This window comes from Hippopotamus amphibius, chromosome 12 (genome assembly GCF_030028045.1).
Source record: "Hippopotamus amphibius kiboko isolate mHipAmp2 chromosome 12, mHipAmp2.hap2, whole genome shotgun sequence".
In the NCBI taxonomy this organism is placed as follows: Eukaryota; Metazoa; Chordata; class Mammalia; order Artiodactyla; family Hippopotamidae; genus Hippopotamus; species Hippopotamus amphibius.
This window is the reverse complement of record NC_080197.1, coordinates 59,990,274-60,006,816: the sequence shown is the minus strand read 5'-3', so window position 1 is coordinate 60,006,816 and position 16,543 is coordinate 59,990,274. Positions and strand designations below refer to the sequence as shown.

Sequence of the window (16,543 nt, the reverse complement as noted above, 5' to 3'; positions counted from 1 at the left end):
AGAGTATGCCTCAGGCTCTATGGCAGCTTCCAAGGAGGCATTCCTGAAATATTCTGAGCAAATTCAGAATCACTGAAAGAGGTATACACAGCCTTGAAAGTGACTACACTGAATTAGATTCAACACTCCATTATATAAAAAGTTTTACTTTAAAAAATCGAATTAGTTTCTAGCCATCTGATTTATAGATGTATCTTAATAAGTAAAGGTATAAATGAAATATTTTTAGGTATTCCATTTCTTCCAGACATATATGTTGAGGATCAGTGGCTCTTCTAAAAAGTTGAAAAAAATAACCAAAATTAACATGAGGATTTTTTTGTGCAAACCAACTATTTAAACGGACAATAAAAGTTGGAGAAAGCAACCAACTTTGTTAAATAAGCTCACTGGGAGGAAATATCAAATCAAAGTAGAAAGAATATGGCTTGTTAAAACAGGAGCCAGTGAGATCCTATCCTCCCCCAAAAGAAGGTGTATCCTCTTTTGTCTGCTTCTCTAATACTCAATCCATTCTCTTTCTCTGACAAATTCATATTATACCAGACAACAAAATTATCTAGGTTTTGATGAGTACCAGATACTTCTCTGTCCTATTCTGAGCTCTGCTAACTTGGAAATTCAACTCTTCACATTTGGAACTATATCTAAAACCAGGAGATTTGAATCTATCGCTTTCTCAACACGCAGACATGACTGAAACAACTATGTGAAAGCCAATGAAGAAACAGAGGATAAATAGATTGGGCTAAGCAGAAAAGATATTATTAATCAAGATTTTGCATCAGGTCTATATTTCCCTTCAGATTTCCAAAGAATATGGACACTACTGAAAGGGCCACTTTCTCTGGATGCAGAATATCAAAACTGCTGAAGAGAGAAGACAAGAGAAGGATGGTTTACAATATTATCAAGTGGGTCTACTTCACATTCTCAGTGAGAGCATTTATCTGAAACAAATTCATCAATAAAGTCTAGCAGAATAGATAAATTCACAAGACTGATTGCAAAGTAAACAGATTACTAATAAAAGTATCATTATCAATAAAAAGACTAATGGCCCTTCAAACTAAGGCTACCATCTTTCATATGCTTCTAACTCCAAATCTGTTCCAATAAACGGTTTCATAATGAAATAAGAAGTGGTCATGTGTAAAAGCACTAGATTTGGAGGACACTAAATGAACTGCAGGGTTCTCAAAGTGAACATTCTAAAATGAGTTTACTAGTCACTAACTAAAACAAGATGACTTCAAACTATTGAAAAATCACCAGTAACCCTTGCAAAAGAAAAGACATAATTTCAAGAATCCTTTACCATATTCTGTACCTAAAATTTCCATCACAGCATAACTTTTCAACAAATTATCATTTAGAGTTCTAAATAATTTGTTTTCTTCACACCTGGGACACATAGGTGTATTTCTGGATTTCTTTCTTTTTCATCCAAATTAATATTTAAAAAAAAAAAAAAACAATGACTCTGATACCCTAGTTCAATTAAGCAGTGGTCATCTTCCATTTTGTAAGCCAGCTGTCCAAAATAAAAAGATAAAAGTGCCAATTCCTTAAACAAATGAGAGTCACGTCAACTTTAGAACCCAGAACGTCTCTATCCTGGATATGGAAGATAATTTGACGTTAATAATGTGACATTAATTTCTCACATACGTAACAGTTCTTGTCGCTACTTGGAACACAGGCTCTTTATAACAAATACCCTACAGATCTTTAATTGGTAGCTAGGAAACATGCTTTTCCTAATCATCGAATCTCTTTTAAATATTATATTTTTAAATACTCATGTAGGGAAACTAATGAGGAAAGATAGGAGACAGATAAAGAAGGTATGTTGTTTTCAAAATTAAAATTTTCAGGACATCCATCCAGCAGGCATAAAACAACATAAAACAAATAACTAGACCATCAAACAATAAAAGCAAACTAGAAATAATATGAAGGCTTTTTTAGAAACTATTATTGCACATATGCAATAATTACTTCCATCAAGACTTTCATTATACATTTGTTTTTATGGAATCATAATGCACAAGTGCACGCTATTGTTTAAACACATTCACCACATACCCCATGACAGAATATGATGACAATATGTATTAAGGATAATACAGAAAATGTGGCTAAATGCATTCTATATTATGGTTCCATAATACAGCATGCAAATGCTTCTAACTAAGCAGACACAGGAGACGGTCGTTAGTGTACACGCTGTGAATGTATATTATGAATAATGCATAAAACTTGGCTAAATCCTAATGAGTCCATTGACATCCTATGGGGTCCAAAGGAGGCTCGGATCCCAAAGCCCTGGCACATTGCTACCCACCGATCATTATAAAAAAACACCATGAAAACAAAGGACATTAAACTACATGAATACACTCTCATTCTAGGTAAAGGTTTTGAAATAAGCACAAAAATGGGAAGAAACTTTGAGAAGAGAGCGAAAAGTCCATTTTACATCATCACCCCACTTAACAGTTTTTCAAAATTATCCATTGCAATTTAAATGGGACAAAAGCTGCAGTTGAAGGTTTGATGTTATTTCTTTTCTCTGGTTTTCTTCAGGGAGCTGCTATTACCAGGAAGATCTGAGCAATCCCTAAGAGAAGTGACCAAACTCTTAGACCATGGTGGTAGAAAGTCTCCCTGCTTTGAAAGAGTAACGTTTACAAAATGAATTATGGGCCATTAAATACGGAAACAGACATAATGTGTCTGAAAGCAGTCTTTATGGTAGAAATGCCTTAAACATCTAGTTTTTAACACCGCTTTTTAAAGAATCAAAAAGAATGCCATGACTATGTTCCTGCAGCACATTAAAAAAATTAATGTTTTTTTCAGTAGCCATTAAATACTCTTAAAAACTGAGTCCCTGCAAAAAGAAACCACATGGATTCTCCCTACACGAGTATACCTCGAGATGAACACCTATACGAACATGATCAGTGTGATCACTGAGCCAAAATGCAGAGCTGAGCAAGCTGTACTTGAGATGCACAAATTAAGTATGTGACAGAAGCCCGTGCACCCCAGCCTCTCCTCAGAGTGGGAGTGGGAAAGCGAGGACAGCTGCTCCTTGGTGGTGCTCCCAGGGGCGGGTGGGAAACGGGCATTCTGAGAACACATCCCCAGGGTAGAGTGCAGAGAAGAGGCGAGGGCTGGCCACTTGGGGAAGCAGCAGGCCAAGAAAAACCCTGCACGTTCAGAAAACATGAGAGCAAAACGTTGCAGTGGGAGCCAGAGTTTAAAGTTCTGGGATGGAGTTCTTGACAATTTGCCCAGCTCCCTGCCATTTTCCCATCCCTTTTCCAGGTACGACAACCGGGTACAGTCAAGGCAAGGGCCGCAGCTGAAAGCTGCCACAAAGCCTAAAGCATGGAAATGCACCAATACCTCCATTGCTGAATTCTGAAACACAGGTCGTTTACTATCCCTTATTTGGGCAGAAATCAGCTCATGGCTTCACTATAATGGTAATTTTGCCTATATGGTGTGAACTGAGGACTCCTGAAAGACCTCTTCTGTGAAATAACGTAGCCATATTTTTCCATCTCTCACTACCAGCACAGTCAGAAATTCTAACTCTAAACATTTATGAAAAACAGCCCTTCATAAGTTTCTATTTAAAGTACAAATACCCCTGGGTATAGTTAAGTAAGAAAAATTATGATAAATTTCTTTTGCTTGAAGAACTAGGACAATGGAGGAGCCTCGCATGTTTGGGGTAGGTACTGGGTGATTTAAAAATAGGGTACAAGGTTAAAGATGGGACACGCTGACATCAGCTCTGTTTTTCCGATTGGACTGACTCTAGCACAGCCAGAAAGTCTGTGATGAGGTATTAAGACTTTCAGTGGAGCCTTAAAGTTTAAAACTTTCTTGGCACTGCATTATTGTTTGTATTTACACCTGGGTAAGCGCTGTCACTGTTGCTAGAGCATGAAGTATGAAAATCATACAGAAAAATAAGATATCTGCTATAACCACTTCTGCTGTTTTCCTTGTTCTGAAATTTGCCTCCTATCAAGTGCAACAGAACAAAGTTCAGTTCCTGATATAACAATTCCATCAAGCTATGCTGCCTCTGAAAACCATTCTCCACCACGGCTTGTACTGGCGACACTATAAACGACTGACAATTGCTTCTCCCGCCCCAGCGTTTCTGCACCCCTCCCAGATGCCACCAAAAGAATAACAGAAGTCTCTCAGTAGCACTTTGCTTCTCAGCAGGGAGCTGTACTGCTTGTGATATCCATTTTGATACAAACCTAAATTAGGCCTCTGGAAATAGGTAATGCATAAAAAGAAGCATTTTGTGTCACCAAATTATTATTATAGGTTACTGTTAACCCTTGGAAGATAGAGGTGAGCTCTGTAGCTCCCCACTGAGGTGACGATTTGTCATGAAATCATAGACCCGACCTCAGAAGATGGTTCAGGTGAGCTTGTGAAAAGGCAAACTATCTGGTTGACCCAGAGGATTCTGATAGCTAGTTTAAGTGGGGAAGCTAAGTGCAAGGCCAGTTAAACAAAAGCATCAGCACAGCGTGTCGAGCCAGCAGTCGGCCAGCACAAGTTTAACAGCTGACAGAGCCTGGAGATGTAGGGAAAGCAGAGTGGATCACGATATTTTACCATCAGACGGATTTAAGACGCTTCTCTTCAAAAGTTCTCCTTGTGAAGACATGTAGAGGGGCAAAAGTTCAGAGCAACAACTATTTCTTTTATAGGTCATTTGTGGCAAAACTGTTAACTAGTCCTGTTAAAATAATACATTAGAATATTGAATATACTGCGGTTTCTCTATTTCTTCATATAGTTTTGAGGGTAAATAAATTTTGTTTTGGAAATTCCCTGCTCAAAAATTTAAATTGCTGGTCCACAATTAAGATTCGGAGAAATCTAAGAACTTACTCTAAAACTACTCTTGCATTTTACTCCTAGCACCAATTCTTGAAAACATTTATCATTTTACTTTTCCTAATTTAACCTTTGTAACGTTTGGTTCTCTCTTATTCTTCTTTCTGCATCACTACAGTAAGATAAGCAGCATTTGTAATGTGAATGATTATAAACAGAACTGAATTCCAGGACCCAAATCAAAGACCACTTTCTCTCAACCTATATTAGTGAAGGAAACACAAAGAACATGCATGACATCTTCTTATCTTTCAGCCCAACTCAGGTCAGTTTCCAATTAAAAACTGTACAGGAGAGGGTCATCATGTCATACAATAACTTGGCTTTTCCTTCTTCCTTGTGCATTTTTATTCTGTGTTTTGGTAAAAATTATCACGTGAGACTGGCTTATCTCATTAAAATAAACAGACATGACTGAGTTCATCTCTCTCGAGACACAGTAAACAACGCAAAATGTAATTCCTCACATTGGAATAACTGGTATTTACTGAACAAATAACTAAATAAGTAAAGCTTCTTCAAAGTGAGTATCATAGGTTTATCGTGAAGAGTAACAGAATTATTCTGCAACTGGTGTCACGGAAAGAGAAAACAGCTAATACGAGCAGCCGAAGTTTTATAGGAAGTTGAGAAGACTATGGATACCAGCCAGATTTCATAGCTGCAGTTTTTAGCTGAGTCTCTAAATTTGAAGGCAGAGTAAATGTTCCTCTCCCCTTTCCTAGACACAGCTCATAAAATGATAGGCTCTTTTTAATGCCTAAGAATGTTGTTTAGGTCTCATCCTAGTCAACAACAAGATCTTCAGACAGAAAATTCCTAGTCAATCGCATTAAGCTGTAGTGTATAACCTTTTAACATCAAAAGTGCTGGAATCACACACTTCAGGGTAAGGCCACCATACGATCCCAGTACAATCTCATTCAAGGAATTCTGAGTAGCTATAATTTCTGGGCATCCTCGGGATATCTAGATCTCATCTGAATGCCAGCTACTGAAATTAAATCTCTGTTTCCATGTTCTAAAATAATTCCTCAATTCAAATATTCAACAGCATTTTATCTGGTCACAGTTAAAGGACCTCACTGTTGACAACGCACTTTCTTGAAAGTTTCTGCAGGCTATTTGTCACACACCATACATACCTGTGCAGTTCATTCCCTGGGAAGTCGCTTTCGCGGTAGCTTCGCCTTAAAAATATTCCTACACCCGTGCTGATTTTGTATCTGTTCAGTTCAAATTTAGATTCATTGGTACTTTTCCATAGTTACATTTCTTGTTCAGTTGCTGTGTCCTTTTTATGTATTCTGAAGTTTTTGATGTAAGACAAGCAGGAATACCACCTTCTAAAATTACTACTACCCTACCATCCTCCGATGGAACATTAGCAGGAAGCAATATTCTCCAAAGCTATGAAGCATACACTGTCCTAAATTACATTGCAGTCGCTGCCCTGAGCTCACACATTTTTGAACAGAAAGGCTCCCAGGGATCTCTCTGTACTGACTGCATTTACTGCTTTAAAATATTTTTAACCCAGACGCTGAAGTGCCAGCCTTGCAGTTCCTCATGCTAATCCCAGCTTGGGTGGCTGTTCTTAAGGGAAAGCATTCAAAACATTGTAACAGTGCATCAACTTTGACCCTTTTCACTTAAACATGAGACTCTTTTAAAAAGTTTGAATTCCAGAGGGAATCACTGAACTTTGACCTGCTTAAAATTAGTTTTGTTTTAGTGCCTTCATGGTGACTCAACAGGCCAATTTTCCAGACACTTAAGACGTTTCTGCCCCTGAAGATTCCAGTTCAAGTCCACAGCTATGTTTGCTGGTCAGAGCAGAACACTTTGTCCCAGGGTTTCAAGCAACAAATTCCCAGGTCTCCATCTCTCTGCCAGATGTTGGCATTAGCTGGTATTAAGATGGATCTAAATACGTACACACACACACACACACACACACACACGCTACACACAGTCAGAGGACAGGCTTTTTTTTTTTTTTCTCACTTAGAACCTTTTAGGAAAGAAAGTTTTTCACTCAAAATTCAGTCATGGAGAAATGTTTATCAGGATTATTTAAACATTACTTAATAGCCTAACTCCTACAAGAATAAAACTCCTAACTTTTGGTAAGCAGTACCATGATACATTTATAAGATAAGCTTTCTGAATCTACTTTTCTTAATGGGGAACAAAAAAGCTGCTGGGATTTTATTTTCTAACCTATTACAGATTTTAGAAAATCTCAATGAATAATTACATTGCAAATGAACATTATCACAATGTAATACTTTCCTTCAATGGAATTCCAAAAATGACATTTGTTGTCAAAAATCCATGACAGTTAATAGGCAAAATAAAGTTACCAAAGAACTAAAGGTGCAGCACATGTTAAGACTGATTTAGTCCCCAAAACTGTTCCCCCTGTTGGGAAAAGGAACGAAACAGCACCCAATTTCATTAATACAAACTAAGGTGTTTAATATGAAGCACGTAGCTTTTTGTCTGGAACAATTCCTGCATAAACTCTGTGCTTTAAAATTTTTAGAAGAGTCAAGGATAAAGGCATTCAGGAAAAGAAAGCCCATTTAGTACCACAAAACCAGAGAAAAAGAAATGTGAACATAGCCAACCAGGATAAAAGAATCACTATAACACAAATCAACATACACAAATCACATACCATGTTCAACAAGAAGTCTTTATTATCTCCAAAGGGTGTGTAAACTATACTGAAAAGTGGTGTAGAAGTGTATGCCAGGTCTTCATAGTCAAATTTTCAAAGAGCTACAATGACATTTGATCCCCATGGTTAATGCCCAAAGCCGGAAGTTGGAAACTACATCTGGGTCTTCTGCCTAGTCTAAGGCCCCAGGGCCAGAACAGTTTGCACTGATTGCAGCCCAGACCTGCAACAGGGCCCACTCTTGCTTTGAGCTCCCCTTATACCTTGAATCTTTTTATATCTCCTGACAAATGGATCATAGTCTTCTTTCTAAATATGCTGTGTATGCTGCCTCTAATTTCCAAAGAGGCTTTCTAAATGCTTTGGATTTTTCATAGAGATGGGATGTCAGGTACAACTAGTGGTCCTTTACCTTACAGGTCCAGCAATTTTTTTCTTAAAGGACCACATGGTAAATATTTTAGTGTTATGGGCTGTATGTCATCTGCCACAACTATTCAGCTCTGCTCTTACAGCTTGAAAGTAGTCATGGATAATATGTTAACGGATGAGCATGGCTGTGTTCCAATACAACTTTATTCACCCAACAAGAGTCCTGCCCAGAGGCTGTAATTCGCCATCCCCTGCCTCAGAGTCCTCAACTCTCTGAGCTCTTCGGGCCTCTAACCTTCACTTATCTTACAGGGTCACAAAAACCGACCATGGCAAAACTGTAGTTGAATTGTTTGCTCTCCTTCCATTAGAGAGCACCAATACCAATTCTAACACTCAGAAAATAAAAACTACTCGCCTGAGCCTCTCTGACAATCACTTCTTTCATTTCCTACCCATTTGAGAAAGAACACACTAAAGATGTTCAAACTGGAGGTGCATGGTGAACGTTCTGGATATGTACATTATTAATTCATTTTCAGTTTATCCATAAATCATTTAACACATAAACAGTGTATGCATTGTACTGAATGACCACAGATTTCTTTTAAACTAAGAAAATATTTAGAAGTCAACCCAATTATTTTACATTTCAAGCACATGTGACTACTTTGGTCTTTTTACTGATGGTTAAGAAAACAAGCACTAATAGTTCTGAAAATCAGGTCAATTACTTATAGGAATAGGTGAACTGAAGTAAAAATTTCAAATGCTACCAACTAGTATCTTCAAATTACAAGAAAATAAGTATGAATTACATAAGATGCTAATGGAAACACACATACTTCTAGATCAGACAGTAAATAACAGTATTTAAATAAAATAAAACTATACAGAGACATTCCCACGTAAAGACCATTATCTGAAGAATCTGCCAACACAGGATTAGCCCTGTAGTTGCTTAATCCTTTAATTGTCTTACTAATAAAATATGCTACTAATTGTGTAAGATATTTTGGCCTTGCATTCCAAAAGGCACATTTGCATTTTTCTTTGTATACATTGTAAAAATCAATACACAGTGTCATTAAAAAGTAATGTGACTGGTTTTTAAACAAACATATCATGTCATCCAAATCTACTTTTCCCTTCTCAGTGGTTACCTTAGAAAACCACTCACTCACTCTAAAGCTCAGCCATTACTCACAGTATTTCTACCTCCTTTTGAAACTGCTTTCTAAGTCTGTACCACACACATGCATACACATTTCTAAATACCCTCAATGGTGACAAATTTCATAATTTGAAAGTCAGTTTTAGCCATTTTCATCATTTCAGAGAGACATTTATAGCCAACTCTGGTGAATAAAAAAAAAGCATGATGAATCTTGGTATAAAATGCGAATAGAAAGTAATGAGATGGATGTTTTAGTCAGGCTTGCAAATGATTCAAAAGACAATTCTGAGAGGAAGTTTTCCAAAATGTTTTGAACAAGGGCATCAATGGAATCAGGGTTTGGCTTCTCTGGGTGACAATTTTGAAAAACAACATTAATATGAATGCATAAATTATAATGTGATCGTTGTCTTTAAAAATCAGACTCTGTACTTTTCACTCACACTCTGCAAATATAAAACAGAGCAGATATACATCTTCATTTGAAAGGTTATTTATGCTCATTCTGAAGCTTCCACTGGGCGAAACTAACCATAGGTTGATTTGCAAAATATTATATACAGTATAAACTGAACTTTTTTGATCTTTCAAAAAAGTACCATTTTTTAAAATTCTTACTTTCATAGTCAGATATTTACATCCAACCCCAATCTGTAGGCTTCTATAAACTTTTTTCTCCCCTATGCAGTCAAAACCTGAGGAGCTCACTGTGAGATTACGCACAAAAACTGCAAATTTAAACAAGGTGCGATCGTATACTTCCTCACACATTAGCGTATCATGCTGCACCAGAACACTAATGTATGCACAGTTCCAAAATAGCTTGGGCTATTACTGCACAGCCTTGAAAACTACTAAAATCCCAATAAGAGCACCTTTCAAAAGCTGTTCCTTCATTATCACACACAAGTAAAAGCTTGCTTTCACTATGTATATTTTATAATAGAAAAAAAACAGAAATGTCTCTGACATTGTCTCATAATTCTGAGGTCTTATTTCTTATTAGACTCTTGGTAGTTATAAAAGTTGTTTCATCAATATGAATATGACAATGGGACTCAATACTATTTAATCAACTCAATTATGGAACAAGTATGCTTTTTTTTCCTTATGCTGCCCTATTTTCTTTTAAGTTGCATTTGAATTATTGATGAAGTTGCAATAAAGCATTTCTTTGTTACACATAGTTTAGAAGTAGAGAATGATGTTTCATGGTTAATTTTTAGACCCACAGTGATAAAATAAACACACTTGTTGTCCTTTCAAAGGAAATCAATAGCACGGTACAAGCTTAAAAGAATGACTTTTCCTTTTTTTCCTACTGTCTTGAAAACATGATGTGCTGAAATCATGAATATAAATACAAATATAAAAGGAGAAAATGGTAAGCAAAGTGAAAATACCATTCCAGGTCTTTCTGGGTATTGAAAAGATTTATACCTATGATGAATTTAGGTTCTGCTTTTCCTCAAGTATTTCAAGGACCAGTTTAGACTTGTAGCAGGATAAGGCCCTGAAAAATGGAAGAATGAATACTTTTGGAACCAAGGACAACATTTCTTATTTAGACTACTCTAATCACTACATAGCTGATGCCCCATTCATTCCATTTTCCAAACAACAGCCAGAATGATCTTTTTAAAATGCAAATCTGAATCCTTTCATTACTTGCCATTGCTTTTTTGATAAAAACCTAGAACCTCAGCAGCATCTACAACACCCTACATGACAGGACTCCTGCCTCCTCCTCCAGCCTCATTCTTTATGACTTTTGCCCTTCTTTTCTGTGCCCCAGTCACTCTGGTCTCCTTTGGTTCTTCAATATCCCAACCTTTAATCCACTTCAGAGCTTTGCACAAACTGTTCTTTACTCGCACTCAACCACAGCTTACTTCTCTTCATATTCCAGCCCAAATGTCTTATCCTCCTGAAAGCCTGCTGTGACTTCTAGAATAAATCAGGCTACCCTATAATATCTCCTTATAGCTCCCTGTACTCCTCCTTCACAACACACTCCATAGCACTCATCGCTAGAGTACAACTCTCATAGCCAACCTACATTCACCAAGTCACCAGAGTAAGTGATGTGCTTCACTCTCTCTGTGAAACATACTATTAGCCACTGCACCCTAAAGGCAAAAAAGGCTACTACTGTAGCACACTGTACACTCCCACTCTAACTGCTTTACTTATCTGCTTGATCCCAAGTCTCTTTATATCATTTCTATTTGTTACTGTAATTGAGTAAATTCATTAAATATTACATAACAGGATATGAGGGCAAAAAGGATGTTTAGTGACACTAGATTGAATGCTTCTTTAAAGAATAAAGGTAAATTGTTTTAAAGACCACTAAATTAGGTGTCAAGTAGTTTCAGAAAATAAAATTAAATTAAAATAAAAATATAAAAATTTTAAAAAACTAGACAAAAAATTAAAATTAAAAAAACTAGACAAATTTCCACACTTAGATTGCTTGCCAAATGCCTTAAAGCTCTCCTGTCATTTTTAGCAAATCAAAAGTAAAAACCATAGAACATATATTTTGGGTGTGACTTACCCAAGAAGATGACAAGAAGTGTCACTCAAGAGACACATCCTTAAAAGCCTCAACTATACATCAATTAACTGCAAATTGATAAATATTGATAAACAATGGCAACAATAAACAAATTGACTAAACATTGCTTCAAATCCTAAAATATTTAAGGATGATGTACTTCTCTAAGAGTCTATGCTATAGCAATTTTTTTTTATTAACAATCCAGTTACCAGTCATAATTACACTGGAGAAGAGAATGTCTCTCCAGCATGATTAGCTGATTAACCTCCACCTTTCTCACTAGATTGGAAACTCCATAAGGGCAGGGGCCAAATCTCTTTTACCCTACCATGGTAACTCCATTACTCAACATTTGTCATATATGACAAAGAACAGACTCACAATAAACATACTTTAAATGAATGAATAATAGTTAACCACAGTCAAATACAACACTGTATATTTTAAATTGCTCTTAAGATCAATATGTAAATGGTTATAAAGAGAATAAGAACCAATATGGATGGAATCATCTGAAGATGTCAAGACACAGTATTTTTTTGAGAGACAGTATACGTCCTTTACTCAGTAATGGAAAGATCATTTGTATGTACATAAAAAAAAGGAAGCTTAATTCTTGAATATTTTTAAAAATAGCATTCACTAGCATAATGAGGTTTCTGCCTTTTAACTTATGAACTACATTTAAGATTATATGATTAGGTTTACTTAGCAATCCAACCATGATTACCATATCCTTATTAAGATTTCTATATACTGGTTCCAAATCTGGCTACCGTTTAATTTAATCTGTAATGAAAAGTAATAATAATGCTACCTGAAATGTATTTATCCCCTTCCTTCCAAGAAAGCAACCAACATTTGTGAGCAGACACTGTTAAATATAAAAATGAAAACACAACTTAAGTGAACTTTTATTAACAAAATAAAAGATGTTAATTAGGAATCCAAGCTATCTAAAGTTCCGGCACAAGATGAATGTGGAATAATTCTTTAAAGTCAGCCTGAGTTTTGATATAAAAATGCTTATAAACATTTAAAATTCCAAAAGGGTATGAAGGAACTTACTACATTTATGAAAGGTTTTGTCTTTTCAGGTTCTCTACCGCTGAGAGACACAAATAAACGTATCTTTTAATTCTTGCATGTAACTGATTTATAAATTTATGAGTCCAAGTAAAAATAAGCAGGGAGAGAACATTCAAAAGCATTCTGGCATATTAGGCCGGATATGGCTCGTAAATCAGAGCCAGATATACAGAGCAGTAATGGTGTCAGTGTGGCCCCAACCTTTTAGTTAATTATGACGGATTCCTAAACGGGAGGAAATGCGAAGTCATTATGACCCTGGCTAGCGCAAACACACAAACACACACACGTAGGTACACACACACACGTACACACACTCCCTTCATGATTTTTAAAATATCTTAAAGTACCACAACTGTGTTCTAAACCCTTATTTATTTTCTAATACCTGTAGTTCATACTATCACATTTAAATAGTTACATACATCAAACTCATAACATTGTCAATCTTTGTCCCCAGCACACTTTCTCCCCTATTAAGTATATCACTTATGCTCCAGAAAACTGGCTCAAAAAGTCTTCAAGGTGGGTTCAAAAAAAAAATAATCCATTGGCAACCTAAAAGAAAATATTACAACTTTTATTTACATTTCTTATTCTATAGGTATCATTTAGTCCCTCTTTATCTCAGGACTTTTAATTTCTATTTTTGTGTGTTTACTACTAGTAAAGTAATATTTTCTTTTTTTATTGATGGTGTATACACATGATCAAGAAAAGTTAGGAGAGCACTGACTTAGATGCCCATCTGGGAACCTGAAAAACCTAGGCCTACGCTCTTGTCCACATACTTGGCAAGAATTCCTCCTGCTTTATCAATACACAAAGACACCATCTCCACCACCATACATCTACATCCAATCAGCTGTCCTAACTCCAATTAAAATGTTCCCTTGGTTTCATTCCATAAAGACATTTTCTCCAAAGCTGGAAGTTCAAGATGATCCACATGTTTCTTTTCTTCATCTAACTATTAATAGATGCCACGGGGGCTTTCACTTCACAAGTGGAAGAACTTAACATTAATGCCATTCTCTCTCTTTTGTTTTACCATTTTGTCACACATTGTGGCTTACAGACTACAATGTCTAATTTTTAGATAAATTAACCCTCATAAAGCAGACAGGCGGTTTTAAAATATGTCCTACAAAACAAAAAATATCTAGGGACTTTCAAAGTAACACTAATAATGCAAATACAAGTGAACATGGGAAAATGGCAGAACTTTATCTCTTAGACCCACTGCTAGCTCTTTGTCAGCCATATTTCAAGAAAAATCTATGAGAATTCAAAAAAAATAGAGAGTCTCGGGAAAGTTGTGTTTAGTGAATACTGTAGTGTGCTACCTAGCAGCACTCATTTCCCAGCTGCCAAGAGTGTCAGCTGCTGAAGACTCACATCTAAGGCCCTTCTCTAGAACTGCCCTCATCCAAAGTTCCCCTGCTCCCCAGGGATGGTCCACATCCAGCCAATGTATGGTTGCAAAGGCCTGGCCCCCCTGCCTCAGTTCAGGACATCTCCAAGGAGCCATCCAGTTCCAGAGCTCCTCATAGGTTAGCCAAAGCCTCAAGTGCATCATAGTCAACTTCTCCTTAAGCCCATCCTGCTTCTCGAAGCCCCTCGCAGGTGTTGTTCCCAAGAACCCTCCCAATAAACCCAATTCATGCAAATCCACAGGACAGAGTTGGTCTCCAGGGAACTCTGATGTGCTACCACTGTTACTTCGACTATCATTTAAACTGAACCTTGCTCTCAGTGTTTACTGTGCCCTGAATATTAGCTCAAGTACAATACATGTACATAAGTTATGAATGTGTATGTGCATGCATGCACACATTCTACAGGATTGTGTGCTTTACAAATTTTACTGCTAGGGTACCCCTAAAGGACTAACATGTCGCCAAACACGCATTTTAACTGCTGACTTAAGGAGGCAGCTTTCCATTTTCTGGCTCATGTGTCATGAGTTCATTCAGAAGCAAAGCAGACCATGTTACTGAACACCATAAGGCTCCCCATGGCCCACAAGACAGAACTGGGGGTATTTGGGTCTATGATAAAAAGATCACCTTGATCTGACCACTGCCAACATCACAGCCTCGTCTCAGCTGGTTCCCATCAAGTTCTTTATGTTCTATCAACACCAAACTGTCTGTAATTTCACAAACATGCCATGCTATTTCTTACCTTCTTGCTTTTTTACTCACTTTGTCCTGTCTGCTTGGAATACCCTCCTCCCTTCTCAAAGCACCACCCTCTGCCTTTCTTAGCTGAACTCAGAGCTTTTCCAAGCTCAGGTTGACAGAAGCAGTGTGCCCAAATAGAGGTACTAAGGGGGTGCAATGTCTGCAGAAATTTCAAGGAGCACAATATAAATGACTAAAAGTCAACAGGCTTTTTACTATCTAATTCTAAGACGAATTCTAAAGTATGTCAGTGATAAAATGGTCCTTCCAACCACAGCTGACTGCCCCCAAGGCTATGCCACCCTGGATATGCCACCCCTCCTTTTTAAGCCTGACTCAGAAATTCCAGTAAGCACTGACCACTTCTAGTAAAACTTGTAGGTTTGAACATAAGCCAGTATTAACTCCAGGAAAACCAAAAAAGTTGTATAAAAAGTAAAAGTAATCAATACATAATATTCTTAGTGATAAACAACATTTTACAGAGTCAAAGTAACTGTGTGTTTTCTTGTTTGTTTGTTTTGTTCCCTTGGCCTTGCAGCTTGCAGGATCTTAGCTCCCTGACCAGGGATCGAACCCAGGCCCCCGCAGTGAAAACGCCGAGTGCTAACCACTGGACTGCTAGGGAACTCTTCATAACTGTGTTTACAAACTGACTTAACCCTAAAAAGTGGGGGAGATGAAAGCATACTGGGACAATGGGAAAAGGAATATGTGTGGTTTTAGGAAGCAGGGGTAGGGGAAAAGCAGAGTAACAGCCAAATAGTAGGAGGTCAATCAATAACTAACATTTTTGAAAAATAAGAAGTAAACATTTTATTTAGAAATACAGAGTTGGAAGTAACAGGAATGGAGCAGTATGATCGTCCTTAAGACAGGAATGCTACTTTGTTATGTAGCTTTGAGTTTTATACAATGTACGCACATTATTTTCATATGTATTTAAGTGACTGATAAAATACTCAGCTCATACATCAATTCCCTTAGAAAACCTTCCCCAACCTCTCTTCTATGCTCTCAAAATATTCTATCACTATACCTATCACACTGATGTATAATTACCAATTTATGTTACTAGTTTCCCTATCAAATAGAGGTTTGTGCAGACAAGAACCAAGATTTACTTATATTTGTATCCCTTGCAGAAACGATCAATTTAAATTCAAATCTGAACTCAATAATTTTTTTGAGCTCCATGTAGCCAAAAGTAATAATAAGATACAGGTTTCTGATTTCAAAGAATAACATTTATAACCATAAAATGTCATCACATGGTGGAGCTCATTATGGCCAAGGATTGTTTTATAGACTTTGTACTCAATCTCTCATTAATTCCACACAACTGCTTTATGAAGTACATGTAATTATCCCCATTCTGCAGATGAGGGATCACACACTGAGAGAGATTAAGCAGACTGCCGTGCTAAAGATGTAAATGATGATCCAAAATAGGAGTATCATATTGAACTACAGCATCCACATCCCTAAGCAAACTCACAATCTCTCTCAAAGGATAAGACATATTC

At 36.9% G+C, this 16,543-nt stretch overlaps 1 protein-coding gene across 19 annotated transcripts in view; it reads right to left on the bottom strand.

Annotated features, from left to right (window-relative positions):
• Positions 1–16,543, bottom strand: part of SOX5 (SRY-box transcription factor 5) — a 952,888-nt gene that overhangs the window by 920,044 nt on the left and 16,301 nt on the right. Inside the window, exon 1 of one of the 19 annotated variants that reach the window (XM_057701094.1) lies at positions 6,090–6,201. The exons of the other annotated variants lie outside the window; for them this stretch is intronic. The gene's annotated coding sequence lies outside the window, so the exon portion shown is untranslated. Of the gene's footprint in view, positions 1–6,089; positions 6,202–16,543 lie in introns of those variants that run through there. 19 annotated transcript variants of the gene reach the window in all.